This window comes from Trichoplusia ni, chromosome 2 (genome assembly GCF_003590095.1).
Source record: "Trichoplusia ni isolate ovarian cell line Hi5 chromosome 2, tn1, whole genome shotgun sequence".
NCBI lineage: Eukaryota > Metazoa > Arthropoda > Insecta > Lepidoptera > Noctuidae > Trichoplusia > Trichoplusia ni.
Genome location: NC_039479.1, coordinates 3064227 through 3081420, shown reverse-complemented (window position 1 = coordinate 3081420; position 17194 = coordinate 3064227). Strand labels below are relative to the sequence as shown.

The following is a 17194-nucleotide window of genomic DNA, read 5'->3' as shown; positions in this document are numbered from 1 at the left end:
CTCTCTTTCCCATCTACTCTTAAAGCAAAAACCACATCAACAACAACTCATACCACTAATGGCTCTTAAGAAAATTTAGCAAACTAAGTTAGTAACGTCTCACTAATGGTCTGTAACATATTCCTGCATGTTTTCGCATGCATATACATGGTATCAAACTCGTCGCGAACATGTATAACTCAATTTAAATCTGTCTGCGCGTCTTACTGTTTCATACCGATTGTTACGACGGGCGGAGGCAACTAGATGTGTAACTACCATTTGCTTGATTCAACACTTGTACCAACTACTTAGCAAGTACAGTCAGTTGTAATAGAGGATTCGATTAGATTTAAAATAATAAAGACTCCGGTCAAGTTCCTTACCTACAAATAAAGAAATCGGTTGAATGAAAAATGAGTTTGTGTCACCCCTTACATTTATTTGCCTCCCACCAATAAATTTATGAACAAGTGTTGCTGAGATAAGTTTCTGGGTATCCATCATGAAATTTTATTTGACATCCAGCCGATTTGCTTTTCCTTAATCTATTATGAGTCGCGAGTGCGGGTCGCACTTGACCGGTTATTACTCTACATAAGCGACTATTCTAACACCTGCACCACAATAAAATGCATCCTTTAAAATACATATTTTGGAAACAAAGAGTATGTTTAAATGGTTTGATGTCTTTTACCTAAATCCTGAAATAAAAAGAAAAAAACTTAATTTTTAATCATGACTGTTCCTGAACCACCCCTGTCCACATATGCTCAATCTCTGCTTGAAGCAACTGGTGACAATAATATCCAATAAGTATATGAAACGCTTTTATCGTCGACTGTACATCAAACTTACACCGATATCATGTGGAGTTTGTGAACTTGTGAAGTTATGTGCTAATGTTGGAATTTGTCGACATATCGATTTATATGAACTTCTGATCTCGGTATTCAATTGGGACAAAAGATTCTTTAGAAATGTTCATTTCAATAAATATTTCATGGAATCATCAAATAAAATCTGATGCTTATCACACATTACTCAAATGTCAGAACTTCACGTCACCAAAATAAATACTAGATAAAATAATCCTAATCAGTGTCAATTAAACTAATAATTGAATAATAACGGTGGAAAAATAACCATAAGGTAGTTGCGGCTGTCAGTCTGCTGAAATAGCAGTTGGTAAATCAATAGTATTCTTATGAATCCAGTTGAAATCACCAGTACGTTGCTAACCCAGTCAAGTGCGTGATGGAGACACGACACTAAGTGTTCTGTACAGATAGGCTAATAATGTAATTAGTTAATTAATACTACTAATATTATAAATTCAAAAGGATGTGTGAGTGTGTACGAGTCTACATTATGTGGGTATGTTTGTTCCCTCTTCAGATGGATTCTTTTAGATTTCAGATCTCAACAAATGGACTGATTTTGTTTGCAGGTAGCTAAATCCTTTAAATAAAGCATGCGATACTTTTATCAAACTTCGTAAAAGGAATGACTTGTTTGGCAGCTATAGTCGACATCCAAGTGGGCGAAGCCGCAAGGAACAGCTAGTAAAATTAATAAATGTACAAACGTCGCAGTGAATCGGTCTGTCTATAACATTCTAACGGCTAAAACACTGGGCCCGTATTAACGAAACTTTAGTATAGACATAGTTGAAATCCCAGGAAAACTAAACCACATTCAACTACAATTCCACGATAATCCGATTCAATATTTTTAAAAAATCACATAATTACGTAGGTAACATAATTATCGAAAGTAACTTATTTATAAACCTGTTAATAAGACATGTTGTACCAACGTATATGTTTTTTAAGAATGTCGAAGTATTTCTTCAAAAGAGTTTGGTTCGTAACGAGCACTGGATCTACATCAAAGAGCCCGCGCTCCTCGCGACGTGACTACGCGTTTGATAAAGGAGGGTAGCTAGATATTTTCCGTACCAATAATACCTTGATCAGATTAAATGAGATGGATCCTTTTAATGTAGCACACGTCGAATTTGAGGTACTGTATACATAGGTTTTAAACGGAGTCATATTACTGAGGCATAGCTTATCTGATTCAAAGCTTCATCTCAAGAACCGTGATAGCTAAATGGTCAAAGTTTTTACAAATGATTTGTTGTTGTTACACGGTTGTCACGGTCACGGTAATTGATTACTTATGTGTCTCATTTTTTTAAGCAATTTCAATAATTTTGTTGCTTCGGTATCTAATCGATTACTTAAGTTAACTCCTTATACATCTTTACCATAATGATTTATACATAATAAAATGAAACCATAGAAAATTTTCTGTTTTGTCTGATTGTTAAATGAAAAAAATCGGTCAAGTGCGAGTCGGACTCGCAACACAGATTTCGAATCAAACAGGCTAAAAAATGAAAAAAAACCGCTTAAGTGGCAAATCAATTTGTGGATAACCTGATAACCTTTTTAAGATTTCCAATTGCCGCCACTTTTGGACAAAATAAATCAGGTCAGCTCTCATCTATTTATCCATCGCTACCTCTTTCCTACAGCAAATAAATAACCTTAAAAGCCTCTGCCGGCTCATAAAGCATCATCATACTATCTTCGTACGTCGAGAACAAGGCTCTTGTTTTAAGTGGCTCTGAGTTGCCAATCTCGACCGGACGACCCGAGACTTTGACCCCTAGCGACCGACTTTTATTTTTCATTTGACTCCGCTTGGCTGCCATTCAGATGCATATACAGGAGATGTGACTTCACCTGCATGTAACTGAAAATATTGTTAAGTTATCCTCTTTGATTATTTAGAATTTTATGACACCTCTGATAAAGAGTGAAGGAAAACAGCAAATATCGTTAAGCCGCAGTGAGTTACCATGGAGATCAATCTATTTCCTATATCCCAAGAGGCCAGCAATAGGACGTATAGACAGGCATGATATATAACCTGTTTTTTAAAGGAAAAACAATACAATACGTTAAGTGAAATATTTTGTTACTACATTATTCAAAAGTGAATACCGGAATTCTGTGCTTCAATATTGAATTAATGCAAACACATTATTGTCAAATTAAAGTATTAACGTAAATGCAATGTGTTGTTTAAATAATGACTCTATTATTTCGATTTAATAGTTAAAACAAAATTTACTTCGTCTATTAACTATTAATTAGTAAAATAATATCTTTGAACAGTTTGAACTAAGTTACATCTAGTTAATACTCATTGCATGTGCTACCTATAAAGATGGCTACACAAGACTTGCAACAAATAGATCTGATTTCAAGCAAAACTAGGTTATTTGAGGTCGTGAGTACGCTTCCAGTACCGCATCTGAATACGCCTTATCGTTTGAATTTATTCATTTCATCGCTTCCTAGAATCATATTACTAGGCTGTGACCTACTTCCAGTTAATAGAGAAGCAAATTAATATCAATTTTAATACCAATAACTCGACAATCTTGATGATCGAACAAAACGATAATCTTAAACGTGTAATGGAACGGTAACAATATGCCAAATGCCATTTAAGTCATTAATAATCGCATCGTAAAGCGAGAAAATTTCAATGGGCATCCCATCGTCGGGCCGGTTATCCATTAAATAAATTTTATTTGTGTGATAAGGCGCGGGGCGGGCGGCGGCTGGGCGGGCGCCGGCCAGACGCCCCAGTCGCCGCCCGCCGCTGCCACAGCGACGACGCTCGCCGCTCCGCGCCCAGCCGCGCTAATTTTACACGCCAGTAACTCTCCACTGGTTCACCGCGTTGACCCACTGATAGTGAAGTGTTCCTCGTAGTGTTAGTGCCTGCTGCGAGCGCCAGCGCCAGCCCGGCCCGTCGCCTGCACAGTGAGTACCGCCACGTCGCCCCACAGAACTTTGACGGCGACTTATCTCAATCATCCGTCGAGCTTACGGCCATTTTATACGGACGCTCAACCTTGAGTCGTTGTCAGTATTTTGGTCATTGTGAGTAGCAGCTGACATATGATTTTTCCTCTCGCGCCGCCCGCGATGGTTCAGCGTACATACAGAAATAGCGTCTAAAGAATTTCATTAATGTATCGGGCGGTGAGATTTATTTGGATAAGCTTGGCTGACGATTAATATTGTGGAAGTTGTGTGGAAACAAGGGCGATATTCATGTCAAGGTTCTGACACCTCGTTATATTAACGGTTAACTGTTCTCGTGAAGTGCTCGCGACGTGTAGCCGACTTGTTTGCTGCCATTACTCGCTCCTAAACTTTATCTATTTTTATCTTTGTATTCTTACAGGTAAAAATAAAAGAATGCTGTCTAATGAGTATTTCACGACTCCCTGTTCATAGTAGACACGTACTAGCGTGTATACACGTTCTGTACGTATACACGGGCTAAGTTCCACGAAATCGTAAAAAAATGTTGGCAATGTGCTAGATTACGATTCAGTTAGTAATTTGAAATATGTAAAACATAGTTTTTATTATGAGGTAGTTAACGTTTAGGCATTAATGTCCTGTTGTTATTTCACACGTTATAAAACTTGAGATAATCGAGATTCGCTGACTTGAACACGTTATGCGAGCGTTTGTAAATTTGATGTTATAATTTTATCACTTTTGTTTTACGTCTCAGTTGTAACTCTTCTTCAATAAGAGCTAGGGATTATCAAACTTCGTAAAATCCAGGAATAAACTGGTAATTATAAGATTAATACCGATACATAATTTACATTTTACATGCATTTCCCTTATAACATAATGTTCAATAAATAAATAAAAAAGTCACATAGGTATGCCAATATTTTTCAAATTTAAATTTCGTTTTTCTACTACGAAAATCTACTATCAAATATCAAAACAGATATCCAGTTTGTGTAAACAATATCAATGTAAAACGACATTACTGGGAAGTTGATATTTTTCCATGAAAAAAAAAACATTTTGGTATAAAGCCGAAATGTTTTAAAATCCAGATTTTTCCGGAAAACTATTATTGATTCGTGTTTATGTAAGTAAGATATATGTGTTTCATACTAAAAGTTCATTTATATTCGATATTGTACAGAATTTCGCAAATAGAATAGTTTTAAATTTAATTACTTTAGTGGACGTTCTTGTTCTATAGAATTAATTCAATTAAATTGGAATAGATTGTGCAAAGTGACGCAATGTTGCCAGCGATGGAACTGTTTAGCTTTGTGCGACCCCATTGCACTCGAATGCAAAGCAGGCGTGGTTTAATGAAGTTCTGTAATTTGTTCTAGATTACAATTTATTTTTTGTCACATAAGTATGTTAAGTTTCTGATCAGCATAGTTTGTAATAATAGTTAAAAAGACGACAGTGTCAAAGACGTTTTTGAGGACAGGCTTTTGAAACTGGAACAAATGTAATTGCAAATTCTGTGGTAGGTATCTGAGGTAGTCTTGCTTTGTTTTTTTTATATTTATTCATTTGTTTCGTATAACCTGTAAGAATAAAAATCAATTCCTTGTTATATTCTGACCCATATTAGTTTTGGGACGATTATGATATGCTCATGTAGAAGAACGTAAGATTTCAACTGTCGAGTCAATGCGTACAATTAATGCGAGAAACAATTTTGATATAATTGTTTAGAGAATCCCTAGTATGGAAAACGTCTTCGGTAGAAATTAGTTTCCAATTCCTTATACATCTCAGGTACCGTTACGTTTATTGGTACCTTTGAAATCTTAGCCTGACGACAAACTCGAACTTTTATCCCTCTACCATAAAATCGTCACGTCAAGACCCTGATTGATGGATAGCCTTCCATTCCTGAGGACACGACAATGCTTCGCGGAAACAGGCGAAGTAATTCGTTTATCGCGACCGCTGACAATGGTACCAAGAGACGTACCAATAACTCTCAAAGTAAGAGGTGCAAGCGAGATAGACCATTACACAGGATAGCGGCATCTCGCTTTCACAACAGCTTCAGCCTTGTTCCTGGATATTCTTTAGTTTGATGGTAGATAGATACCCAGGGGTAACAGCTACATGGACCCGTTATTGATGGCTGGCGGATATTACGTGGGGGGTAACGCTTCCGGGCAGACTCGTGGTCAGACTGCTGAAGACTTTTGGCTTTTATTATTAGATCTTCACTTGGTTTGATATTTAAGAGTTTGGAAATAGTTTAATATACTTTTTGGTTAATCTTAGCTGGATTAGTGATCGTCGTGATGGGAATATGTATTTACTTATGGAATTGTGTTCACAAGTGAGAGTGCATGGTGATCATAGCCATTCTCATATTAGACTTATTATCCGGCGAAATTCGTTCTGCTTAGCTGATTTTTAATATAAAACATGAAGGATGCCACACAGACGTATTCGAAAAAAACAAATCTTTTATACCCAGGAGAAGTAAAACACACGTATGAAGAGGCCTGTACTGTGCCTGTACCCAGAGATTAAAAATTGACCGGTATTATAGTAGACATTAAAATGTTACTGTTCTTTGCCTATCTGTTCCTGTTTCATTGTGTAGTATCACAACACATCTAGCGGTGATTGTGAAACAGTTTTAATCTTCATATCGGGTGAACGTCGATTGCACCATCTGATAAATATTTAATTAAAAACTCGAGTTTGAAATAAACGTATAGTTGCGTATTGACAACCTCCTTCCTATTGGAGACGGTTTAAAATTTAGTTAAAAAGGCTTTTTAACAGATATTTTTATTCTGTTGTTAATTCTATTTGGTTTTTTGAGAGTATTCGATTATATTAAGATTTTACCGTTTGGCTGAATGTAATCACAATGTATGATTATTCAAATTGAGACAAACGGACAGACAGTTTTAACTTTAGACACAGTAAACTAACAAGTCCTTTGAGCCCCGAAAATCTAATGTATATTAGAATATACATTAGATTTCAATTCATTAATTTTGTCACTAATTACGAACAAATCAAAAAATAGTATGATTTAATAAAATCAAACCTGAATACAGTCCTTATGATCTTTAAAAACTATTTTTATTATAAAAGCAATTCAAAATATTAATTTAAATTTATTTTTATTTAAAGTGTTTAATAGAGCCATTAACTTGTATAAAATTACTTAATTACAAAGTGATTAATAGGCCCGCGGCCCGGCTGGGGTGTCCCATAAAAATGTTAAGTGTAATTAACACGCACCATGCATGTTTTTATTATTGTATTTATTTGTGTATGTATCGTGTACAATGGGTTCCTTCTGGTTTAAATTTAATCGTATTTCCTTATAGTTATAATTCAAATTGTAAAAAAGAGTTTAAATTATTATAACAATATACATTTTAAATCAGTCGTTCAGAAATATTCGTCAAAACAAACCAAATAAACAGAAATACTGTCTATTAACTTCTGAACATTTCAATGCTTTTATCTAAAGAAAAAAATAAATAAATATGAGACCACCAGTTCCACAGATTAGCTAATTCAAAATCGAACAAAGAAAATGTCCACCGTTTATTTCAAATAACTAAAATTCTCACGAAGCAAAACACTCCGATAATTCTTTAATCCACGTTATTTCCCCAGTACCATTTATAAAGCTTTTATTAATAAACAATGGATTGTAAATTCAATTTTCAAACTTGAGTATACAACCTTCACGATAGGTCGGCCACTGACCACAAGGCTTCCGCTGAAATTAAAGGGTCTACTGTCAGTAAGATTGACATTTTGTCCTGATTAAATACGAAGCCATCTTCTGCACACGTACCCCGAAACTTCGTGATGTGTATTAAATTAAAATCGAATTAAAGATTTTAATTGTTTTATTTTCATACTTACCATATTAATCTGATTAACGTTAATAGGTGGGTGCATCGTTAATATTCACAGATTCATGAAAATTTTATGTTTTTGAATCAAAATCATGCAATTATGCAACGTTATATTAGCAGTACTTTTGCACTTCACAAAATTAAAAATAGACAGCACCTCTATCACTCGCCCTTCGCTGCTTAACAAGTGCTTTGGCTGTGGAAAAAAACGGCGCAATGATTCTCTACAAGTTCGTACCATACCTTAAAACATATTTGGTCACCTTTGCCACATTGTTATGAAGCGGCTTAAAATAGAATCAATAGGGAAGAGTTTTAACAAACAAAGGAATGTGACTGTATTATTGTAATTGAAGTACAAAATAAATTTATTACCATCGTATCTTATTAAATCACCAAATGTTTAGAAGCTAAAACCTCAGTACATCCTTACCTTCACGAAAACTCTAAAATATCATCTCTATAAATTCTGCTCCACAAACTGTATAGGTAATCTCAATAGCTCTTCATCTAAAACAAAGAAACAAAATCACAAATCACTACACAGAACGATCGAAGTACCTACTTCACAGTACATAACCTACCCAACATATACTCACTACACCTATAGGTACATACATTATTTACACAGTAGCCTACGTCAGACCCTGTTACTTGATAATTATGAGGGCACGCTTAACTTCATTTAACTTAAAATTGGATTGTTTCACACAGGGAACACTTGCCGTGGTCTTAAGACTCATGGAGACTGCTCTAAACTTGTATATGTGTGTGTATATGCGTTTATGTGTGTGTATGTAAGCTTTATGTACATTTTGCGGCTTTACTTACGTTATGAAGTACTTCATTCGCTAACCCTACCTCTGTAGACATGAGATAATTGTCATATGTAAGTAAGTTACAAAGCGGTGTTGAATTTGTTTACATATATTAGTTCTGTTACCAGGGATCTAAAGCAAAGGTAATATTGTAATAAAAAGAATTGTTCTTCTATAGAAATCTGGGTAGGAAAAGGTGAATTTAAATTGATTCTATTGGTTTTTAAAACACATTACCGAGTATCTCTGATGGTTCTGTGACAACTCCGTGCTTTGCCTCGGTCCGGAATCTAAAAAGACCGTTCTGATGCTGGCTGGCTCTAAATAACCTGAATATATTAAGAAAACAATAAATAACCTTTTTTGCTTAACCGTAAAAACATTGCAAATGAAATTGTATATTCGCAAACTCAACGGGAATCGATTATAGAATTGAAAAAAAAATCGCCGTAAACTGATTATAATAAGGTTAAACCTATAGCATTGTTTTTCTTATCGCTCAATAGACACCAAAACTACACCATTTCACTGTTAATAAAGCAAGTAAAATTTACAAAGAGACCGCAAACCTCAATCTGGGCCAATTTAGGCTAATCACAGCTGCTCGTAATCCGCGGTGGCCCATGCAGCCAGTACGTCTAGTCCAATTAGCCGATTGTCCCCAAACGCCCGATTTCAATTACAGGGCCAGCTTATGTCAAATTAAACAGCTTATATACGGTTGGATCAAATGGACTTAAAGAGTTTATGTCGTCTTTAAAACCGGGTTTTTCTTATCAAAAGGTTAATCGAATTCCCGTGTCCTGAACAATGCGGTTGAGAAATAGGAAGGGTTCTAGTTGACTCGATCGGTGTTACGTGGCGGTTGGCTTTTTGAGTTCTTAAAATTACATTTTATTCCGGAGGACAAGGACTTTTCATGTATGCATCAGTTATTGGTGTATCAGGTGGGAGAAAATGCAAGTTTCATCGAACCAGTTGTGAGTTTAGATAGTTAACCATTTTTAGCATTATGATTATAAATTTTGTATTATTATGAGTATTATTGCTTTTATTCCAGTAGAGATAATTGTTCGATTCTTGATCTACATTAATACGTGCAACATGGCTCCGAAAGTAAGCTCATTGATTCCACGAAAAAAAGGTACTGAAAGATTTGACAACACTCCCTAATTCTTTATAAACTCAATTGAATTTCCTTCACACGTCCAACAGTGTTTCCTTCTTTCCTTAAAACTATTTACTTCTATCCGTAAACTGTACAAATACTTAAACCAACTCGTTACGTGAACAAATAGGTCGCCGGCAAAATGGGTTACACCGAAAACGATTTGTGACCAGTACTGACAGTTTAGCAGTGCCTAACAAAATGGCGGATAATCTACGTCACAATGCATTTGTCAACGTAAAGAATGAATTTGAACGAACGGGTTTTGTGTACGCTGAAGCTATATGGAGAAGGTTAATGGGTGCTTGACAAGGGTTTCAGCTGATAGAATAAGGATTTAAACAGTTGTATAGGTACGGGGGTTTAATTAAATAAGTTTTTAATAAAGGTAAATGTAATTTTATTTATAAATGTTCACATAATAATGATGATGCTTGGTGACTGGTAATGAGTAATAGACTTTTTGAAGGCTTTATGATAAAATGTTCCCAGTTTCTAGCTATCGATACTAGATACAGGTTTTCAAAGAAATTTGGTGCGTCATACCAAAGAAAGCTTTCCTAAACATTTGTTTCAGTTTGCGGTCAAAAATCCCCATAGCCACGGAAAAAGAGTTCGGAATTCGCTCATCTTTACACAGGACTATTCAACTTTTTCTGTAGGTACTTTATGGCTTTTAGAAGTGATTACGAGAAAAAATACTTTATTATTCTATTTAAAACAGACGTTATAGGTTATTGACCATCCGTGACCTTTAACCTTTGACCTTTACTACATTGTTCGGTACGAGTGGATCCTGTTGCACCTCTTTTATCCTATAAGCTGTTAGGACGATTTATGATTGTGCCACGTAAATTGGAATCGGACGCATCGTATGTGTCGGACTCGTCGTATGTGTTGGACGCATCGGTTGTGTTGGACGCATCGGTTTAGTCGGTCGCGTCGTACGTGTTGTTAGTGTAACATGAATATCATATTGTATTACCGCATTTGCATGCGGGCTCGGGACAAACAAAAGCCACGTTTGAATATTTAAATAGTAACGAAATGTGAATAAATATAGTTTTTTTATTTATAGATATTGAATCAGTTTTTTTGTAGAGTTTACAGTAGAGTTTTTTTGTAATATTGTTTAACTATTGCGCAATATGATAATGGTTATCAAATAAAAAATATTTCCATTTTTGAGATAGTTTTGGTTATTTCTGTTGCTGTATTTGGCCAGATGCAGTTGTCTGAAATCCTCTTTTTAATGTCTGTATTCACAGTTACATTACAGGTATTTTCTTTATTCTTCTTATCCTATCGTCTATATAACCTTTTATATTTCCTTACAACGTTAAAACATATGGGACACTAATTTAATTCGGGAATCCTACTATGCCTCTACCTACCTACCTCTCAAGTAAGATTCTATTTTTTGTTAAAGCGAGACAGCGCTCTTCTGCTTCTCGAGCAGTGACTCTTTCCCACAGTAACAAAAGGTTCATTCAAATTTGTTGGTCTGTCTTCAGTCAAATTTCCTATAAAAATAAAAAATCGCAAAAGCTTACAAAACAAGTTACAGTCAGTTACAAAAGTACCTGATCTATTTCTTTATCACTATCAAATACAAAAATATTAATTTTGCGTAAAGTGGTATAAGTGAACCAAGCAACAAAGTCCCTTACGACATATTAACTGCAAATCCAACAATGTCCAGTACATAAACCATTCACAGAACAAACAATTGCCCATCAACTGCCCTACAATTAGTGAAAGAGTAAATAGCATTTTTTTGCGTAACACAAGGCTTGGAAAATGGCCGCCGCTCCTGACCTCGCCCTATTAAAATGAAGTACGACGCTTCAGTTTGATAACCCGACTTACTATCATGTAACAATGAATCGGAATGAAATCAAAATCGAGCTTTTAAAAGGGTTTTTATGTTAAATAACTGATAGTGGATCAAAGAAGCCGGTTTTATGTTGCACGCTAATGTTGTTGATATGCGAGTTCAAGTGTTAGTTTAAACTACGCAAGTAGGAAGTTCTAGAATGTTATTGGAACTATATCGCCAGAAGGATTTTTATATTTTTTTATAACGGTTTCCCTACGCGTGCTTATCGGGATTGCTCGACTAGTTTCGGTTGCAAACGGAGTCCTTAATCATGAGCTGACGCATTTATAGTTATTTCCCGACTAGTTTCGGATACAACTGGAGTCCTTAATAGTTCTAGAAATAACCAGCATGCAAAAAGGTTAGCACTGCAACCTTAGTCATTGTACCGGCAAAAAGATAATGTAGGTATGTCCTTTAATTATGGATTGATCGTTTAATGAATGATAGCCGTAAGACTGAAGCAGGAAAAGTACCTCTTCTTTCTATGCCTAGTATAGCAAGGCAGACAACATGCTGTATCAGTACTATTCAAATCATGAGATAAATACTTAAATATTGGTAGTCGAGTGCTCCTATAAGGTCTAGGAGAAATCTTATGTTGGTCTTACATAAAAGTTCCTCCTATTAGCTCAATGTAGTTTTAATTTCAACAATAAAACTGAGATTATGAGCATTTAAACTGGTTTTACAGTTTCATATGTAAGCAGATGAATGCGAAATAACTTGGATATGTATATTACAACTCGTAAACTCGTTTTGACTTCTCTCCAAGGATTCTTGTTGTAGAGTCAGCAGCAAAAGTTGAACAAAATCAAATTAATGAAGAACGAGAATTGGTTGGAGATATTTGAAATATTTTGGTTCAGTCAATTTGTAGTCTTTTTTATACAAAACCCTGTTTCCTACTCCAAAAGATTATAAATGTGATTGCCAGTAATTCCTAAATGTGGTAATGTTTTTTGCTGTCTGTACATAAAGGTACGTATAAATAAGTAATGACGTTAGAGAAACAAGCTTGAATCAGTGTTACTCCTAGATCTAGACGTTTTGTCATCCAGGTAAATAATGGTCTAGTCCGGGGAGAACTGCCTGAATTATTCAGTTTAGACGATTTGGAAAACATGAAAGTGTTGCTCCCTGGCATGACAAAGAGTATAAGCAGAACCTTCAGAATTAATGTTGAGAATTGCATTAAAAATTGTAATACATTTTTGCTGACAATCGGACAGACAGACGGATAGACAGAGCCTTTGTAATAGGCGATTTTACCCTTTGCGTAAGGAACCCAAAAAAAGGTTGTATTGTAAGGGGAAAGAGACACAAGAAGTTGTGTCTTTTTCCCCGATCTTGGTGTAGTAGGTGTACTTTTCTTTCACATTCACATTACATTCCTTATACATGACATGTCAGCTCACCTCTCTCTTGCTCGTATAGTCATTTTAATGCAATTGATATGTCTTAGATATTTGTACTCTAATTGACAATAATTATAAAAATCATAATAATACAAGTCAACAGACCGGAAAGAGTGGAAAAATCAATTGGAGACCTTTGTCCTACTATGGGACAGTAACGGCTAAACCAAAAGAAAATAATAATAAAAGAAGAAAAATGAAAAAAGAAAACACATTGCATATGAAACAAAAATGAAAAGCAAATGAATCATCAACTACACAAACAAGGCTATAAAACAAGACTAGCTCAATTTACGATTATGTGAACATAATTATTAAAAAACCGCTTTAAAATCGATCAGTCATTATAATATGCAGCTAGACTAATATTACTGGTAGTTAGTACAGCGCATCTGCTCATAATAAATTATTTTATTGACCAGACGAACTATAATGTGTGATGCTGGATGTGTTACAAGTCATTATGATGTCATCAATATCTATTTCGGGCCTTGATTTGAAATAAAACTGCCGCACCTTGTAGGAAGAGCGTTGAACGGATTTGTTTAATTACTGGTTTTAAGACGATCATATTTTACCGTTTTCTTTTAGACACATTTTTGCTGTTTTGCGTAGGTAGGTAGTTAAAATATTTGTCTTTTTAATAAGATCAAAAGCAAATGTTAACTGAAGAATTCCAATGTCATTATTACTGAGCATTGCTCTCTTCTCATTATACATATATAAAGCTATTAATAATTTAAAATTTCAATTTTTAGAGTCCAGGCCTCCATTTTCCTTCACCGATATTCAGTACATTTGAATCATTGACTCATAACGTGCATTTTTGTTGCAAGTATGAGTTATACATGCTGTGTATAGTGTTAAATAAGCTTAGTGTTTTTTGTGTTACCAAGATAAAAATGAGAGCAAAGACATACTACAATTATGTCTTATTACCCAATAAAAGACTATATTTCAGTCATACAACACTTATACTTTCGGCCATCGCATTTCTCGGCGCGAACTAGAGGCCAGTAACAAATTTATCACGTAGTAAGTACGCCCAAAGTGGAACGACAGCCCCATTAATTTTTATTTCCTTTTCTTCGACAATAGCGACGAAGCCTTTAAGGAACTGGACTAAAACAAATTTCTGCAATTACTGTGCAGTTGAACTTTTTCTCTTTTTCCCCAAGAGCGAGTATGTTAGCGGATATAGTGGAATCGTATCATTAATGAAGTAGCTCTTTATTTCTCATCCATAGCTCCATAATATTGGCGACCACAGACACCACGGTATCCAATATTCACAAGTCGCTGGAAAGACTTTCCCCCTTTTTTGGCTGTTGCCTTCTGTGTTCTTTTCTATATATTGTATTTCGTCTTTTGACTTATAGTCATAAATCAGCAAAGTCCACAGTCAAATCCAACGTCCTCGCGGAGTTATCTTAGATTCTTCAACGGTCATAAACAATCACCTATCCACATACCCAATGTGATCTAGCATGCAAGTCAATTTCATTAAAATTAAGCTACTAAATAGCACTTCTTGAATGTCAAATTACAATGGACAGGACATTCGCCCACCCTTCTCCGCTTTCTAAGTGCTTGCTATGAGAGAGAAGAAACAGCGCACCAAATACCCTAGCAGCACGCTGTCCTCATAGCCTATTACCATTCAAACCAGCTTACACCGACACGGGCTTCCCTGTGCATCACTTTGACATTACGGTTAAATCCGATCATTGGATTTGAGTGTAAATTATCATTGGAACGGCTGACAATGGGGGAATGTGCACGTAATATGGCCGGCATTAGAGCCACGGATGGCAACGATTATCTGAATTCACATACGAATGTAATTACGTATGCTGTTCTGTGTCTACTGTTCTGTACTTACTATTTTTAGGATGAAATTGAGCAGATTTAAAGCTGGATGAAGCCTTTGTTTGGTAGTTTCTTACCGGCTCGTTCCTATGGTAACGCGAACAAGCGTGCATCTTTAAAGCTAACATGTTTTTACTAACAATTTATTGAAACTTTACTCGTACTAGAATAGCTTTTTTTGTAAAAACTATGCAGTACATGCTTTTCAACATTCAAGAAGAAGCGTAAACAGCTATAGTATCGTAGTTTACTATTTTCATTCGACGCCTTTACAAGTGTCATAAGTAGAGTCATAATACCTAAAAAGTAATAAAAATAAAACAGAAAAAAGTGAAACAGTTTTCCCTTAAAAAATATCACTTTTGACGTAGTTTTCCTTTTAAGGTACTTTAGGACAAAACCCGCAGTACGGCGTCGTTCGTTCATTTTTCACATCCTTAATTCCGCGCCTGTGCCATCTGCGTGTAGAATGCCTCGAGTGGCTGGGAGCTGCTCGTTTTTATCACCGAGTATATTTCCACGAATATTATCACTTATACTCGGTATAATCTCGTAAACATTAAATATTAAAACGTTTTGTTTCGCTAGAGCATTTCGAAGTGGCTCTCTGGTGTAGAGTCTCCACATTTCAGCTTTTTTCGAGTTGATAGGCGTAATGTTGAAGTGTTTACTGTTTGTTCGTGTTGTATGGGACTACCGCATTACGGATATTATTATGGACCTTCATACATATCTTATTTGTTTTTGTCCTAGTTATACAGGGCATGCTTAAAATTTTGTTTTTTTTTTGTCGCAGATGTGAACTTCAGTTTGGCATTGTAGGAAAATACGGAGGTTAAGTTAATTTTAGAGAACTCCGAAGGAACAGTAGACGATATCGATTTTACTAAATTTAACGCGTCTAACCTCAAGTCACCGGACAGGGCAACGGAGCAAAAAATAATACAAATAACACATCTAACATTAAGAACACAAACACGAAGACACACAATCTATTTCGTCCATTTATTTGCCGATATTCTGTATTTGACATTCGGTAAATAGGCTAGTGTAATTGATAATAGATTTTCATTAGTTTTGGTCAATATTGTTCATATTATCTATAATTATATTCCTTAGTGTAGCAAAAAAGTCAAATAACTTTAACGAATGTTTGATGTTTCTAATGAAACTTCTAAATTTTTCTTTCACTAAATTATTTATAAAGAAACCAGATTTCCCTTCAACATTTCCCAAAAAAGTTCGGCATCAAACATCAGATCGAGTACTAATAAACTAGTTATTAACATTTTCGAACTCCTCGGAAATGAAAGGGTAAGTTAGAAACAATTGTCATTGTCTGCCTGTTAACATCGGCGGGATTCCTGGACGATCATTTATCTTGTAATAAATTCCTACAAGTCTCGCCCTTCATATTTCTATTATCGTCGATGTCTCAAAGTTTTTATCGCCGACGTGCTGATTGCTACTGGCTGACAGTTCGGTTTCCTGCGGTCGTTCATTTCCAAAGTTCTGACAATTTTGATGTCAGAAAATGGCTGAAATGGTGCTTTTACGCCGTGACAATGTAGTGGACAAAGGGCTATAAGGGAAATGCTTTTTTGTGACTTTTGGAGACTATCAGATCTTATGTGTATTCCGAAACTTCGCCTTTTTCTAGACGCAATAACCATGTAGCTATTGATACAACTGCGGTCAATGCAGACAATATACACTGCATTAGTTTATACACTTTACTCACATTTTAAAATTGTCTGGACTTTAAAAGAGACTGCGACTCCTGAGTTTGTTTCGACATTTCTTCTCAGGGTAGTCAGATAGGAAATGTCGACTCCAGCGTTCTCAAAAAAGACATGTAAAAGTTTGCAGAATAAATGATGTCATTTTATTTCATTTCAATATATTTGAAGACAAATCAATCTCATTTACTATCTGATCTCAATATTATTATAGTGTAATAACCTCATTAAGCATTGGATAAGCCCATAATCAGCTTTCCCAGCGACTTTACTTATCTTCGTCCCTCCCGATCATGACTCGAAAGAATAAAGGAAATGAGACATAGTAGTATCCTTTGATGCGGAATCTAATTAGCGTTTTTCCTAAGCTTAGTGACGATCAAAGAGTTTTTACGAGGCTCGACTGTAGCTGATTAATTTCTTTTAGCTCCGTAATGGAACGCGGTTGCAGATTTTCATTTTTTTTTTGTAAGATCTCTTAGTAAGTATTTTTAAAGGGTATTTTTTGTTGACTACATTTTTCTTTATGTCTTGTGAGATTTTAGTC

The 17194-nt window shown here is 35.4% G+C and overlaps 1 protein-coding gene across 1 annotated transcript in view; it reads left to right on the top strand.

The window, feature by feature from the left end:
• The first annotated feature begins 3632 nt into the window (after nt 1–3632).
• Nucleotides 3633–17194, top strand: part of LOC113503491 (receptor-type tyrosine-protein phosphatase kappa) — a 166864-nt gene continuing 153302 nt past the window's right edge. Inside the window, exon 1 of the mRNA XM_026885500.1 lies at nt 3633–3822. The gene's annotated coding sequence lies outside the window, so the exon portion shown is untranslated. The remainder of the gene's footprint in view (nt 3823–17194) is intronic.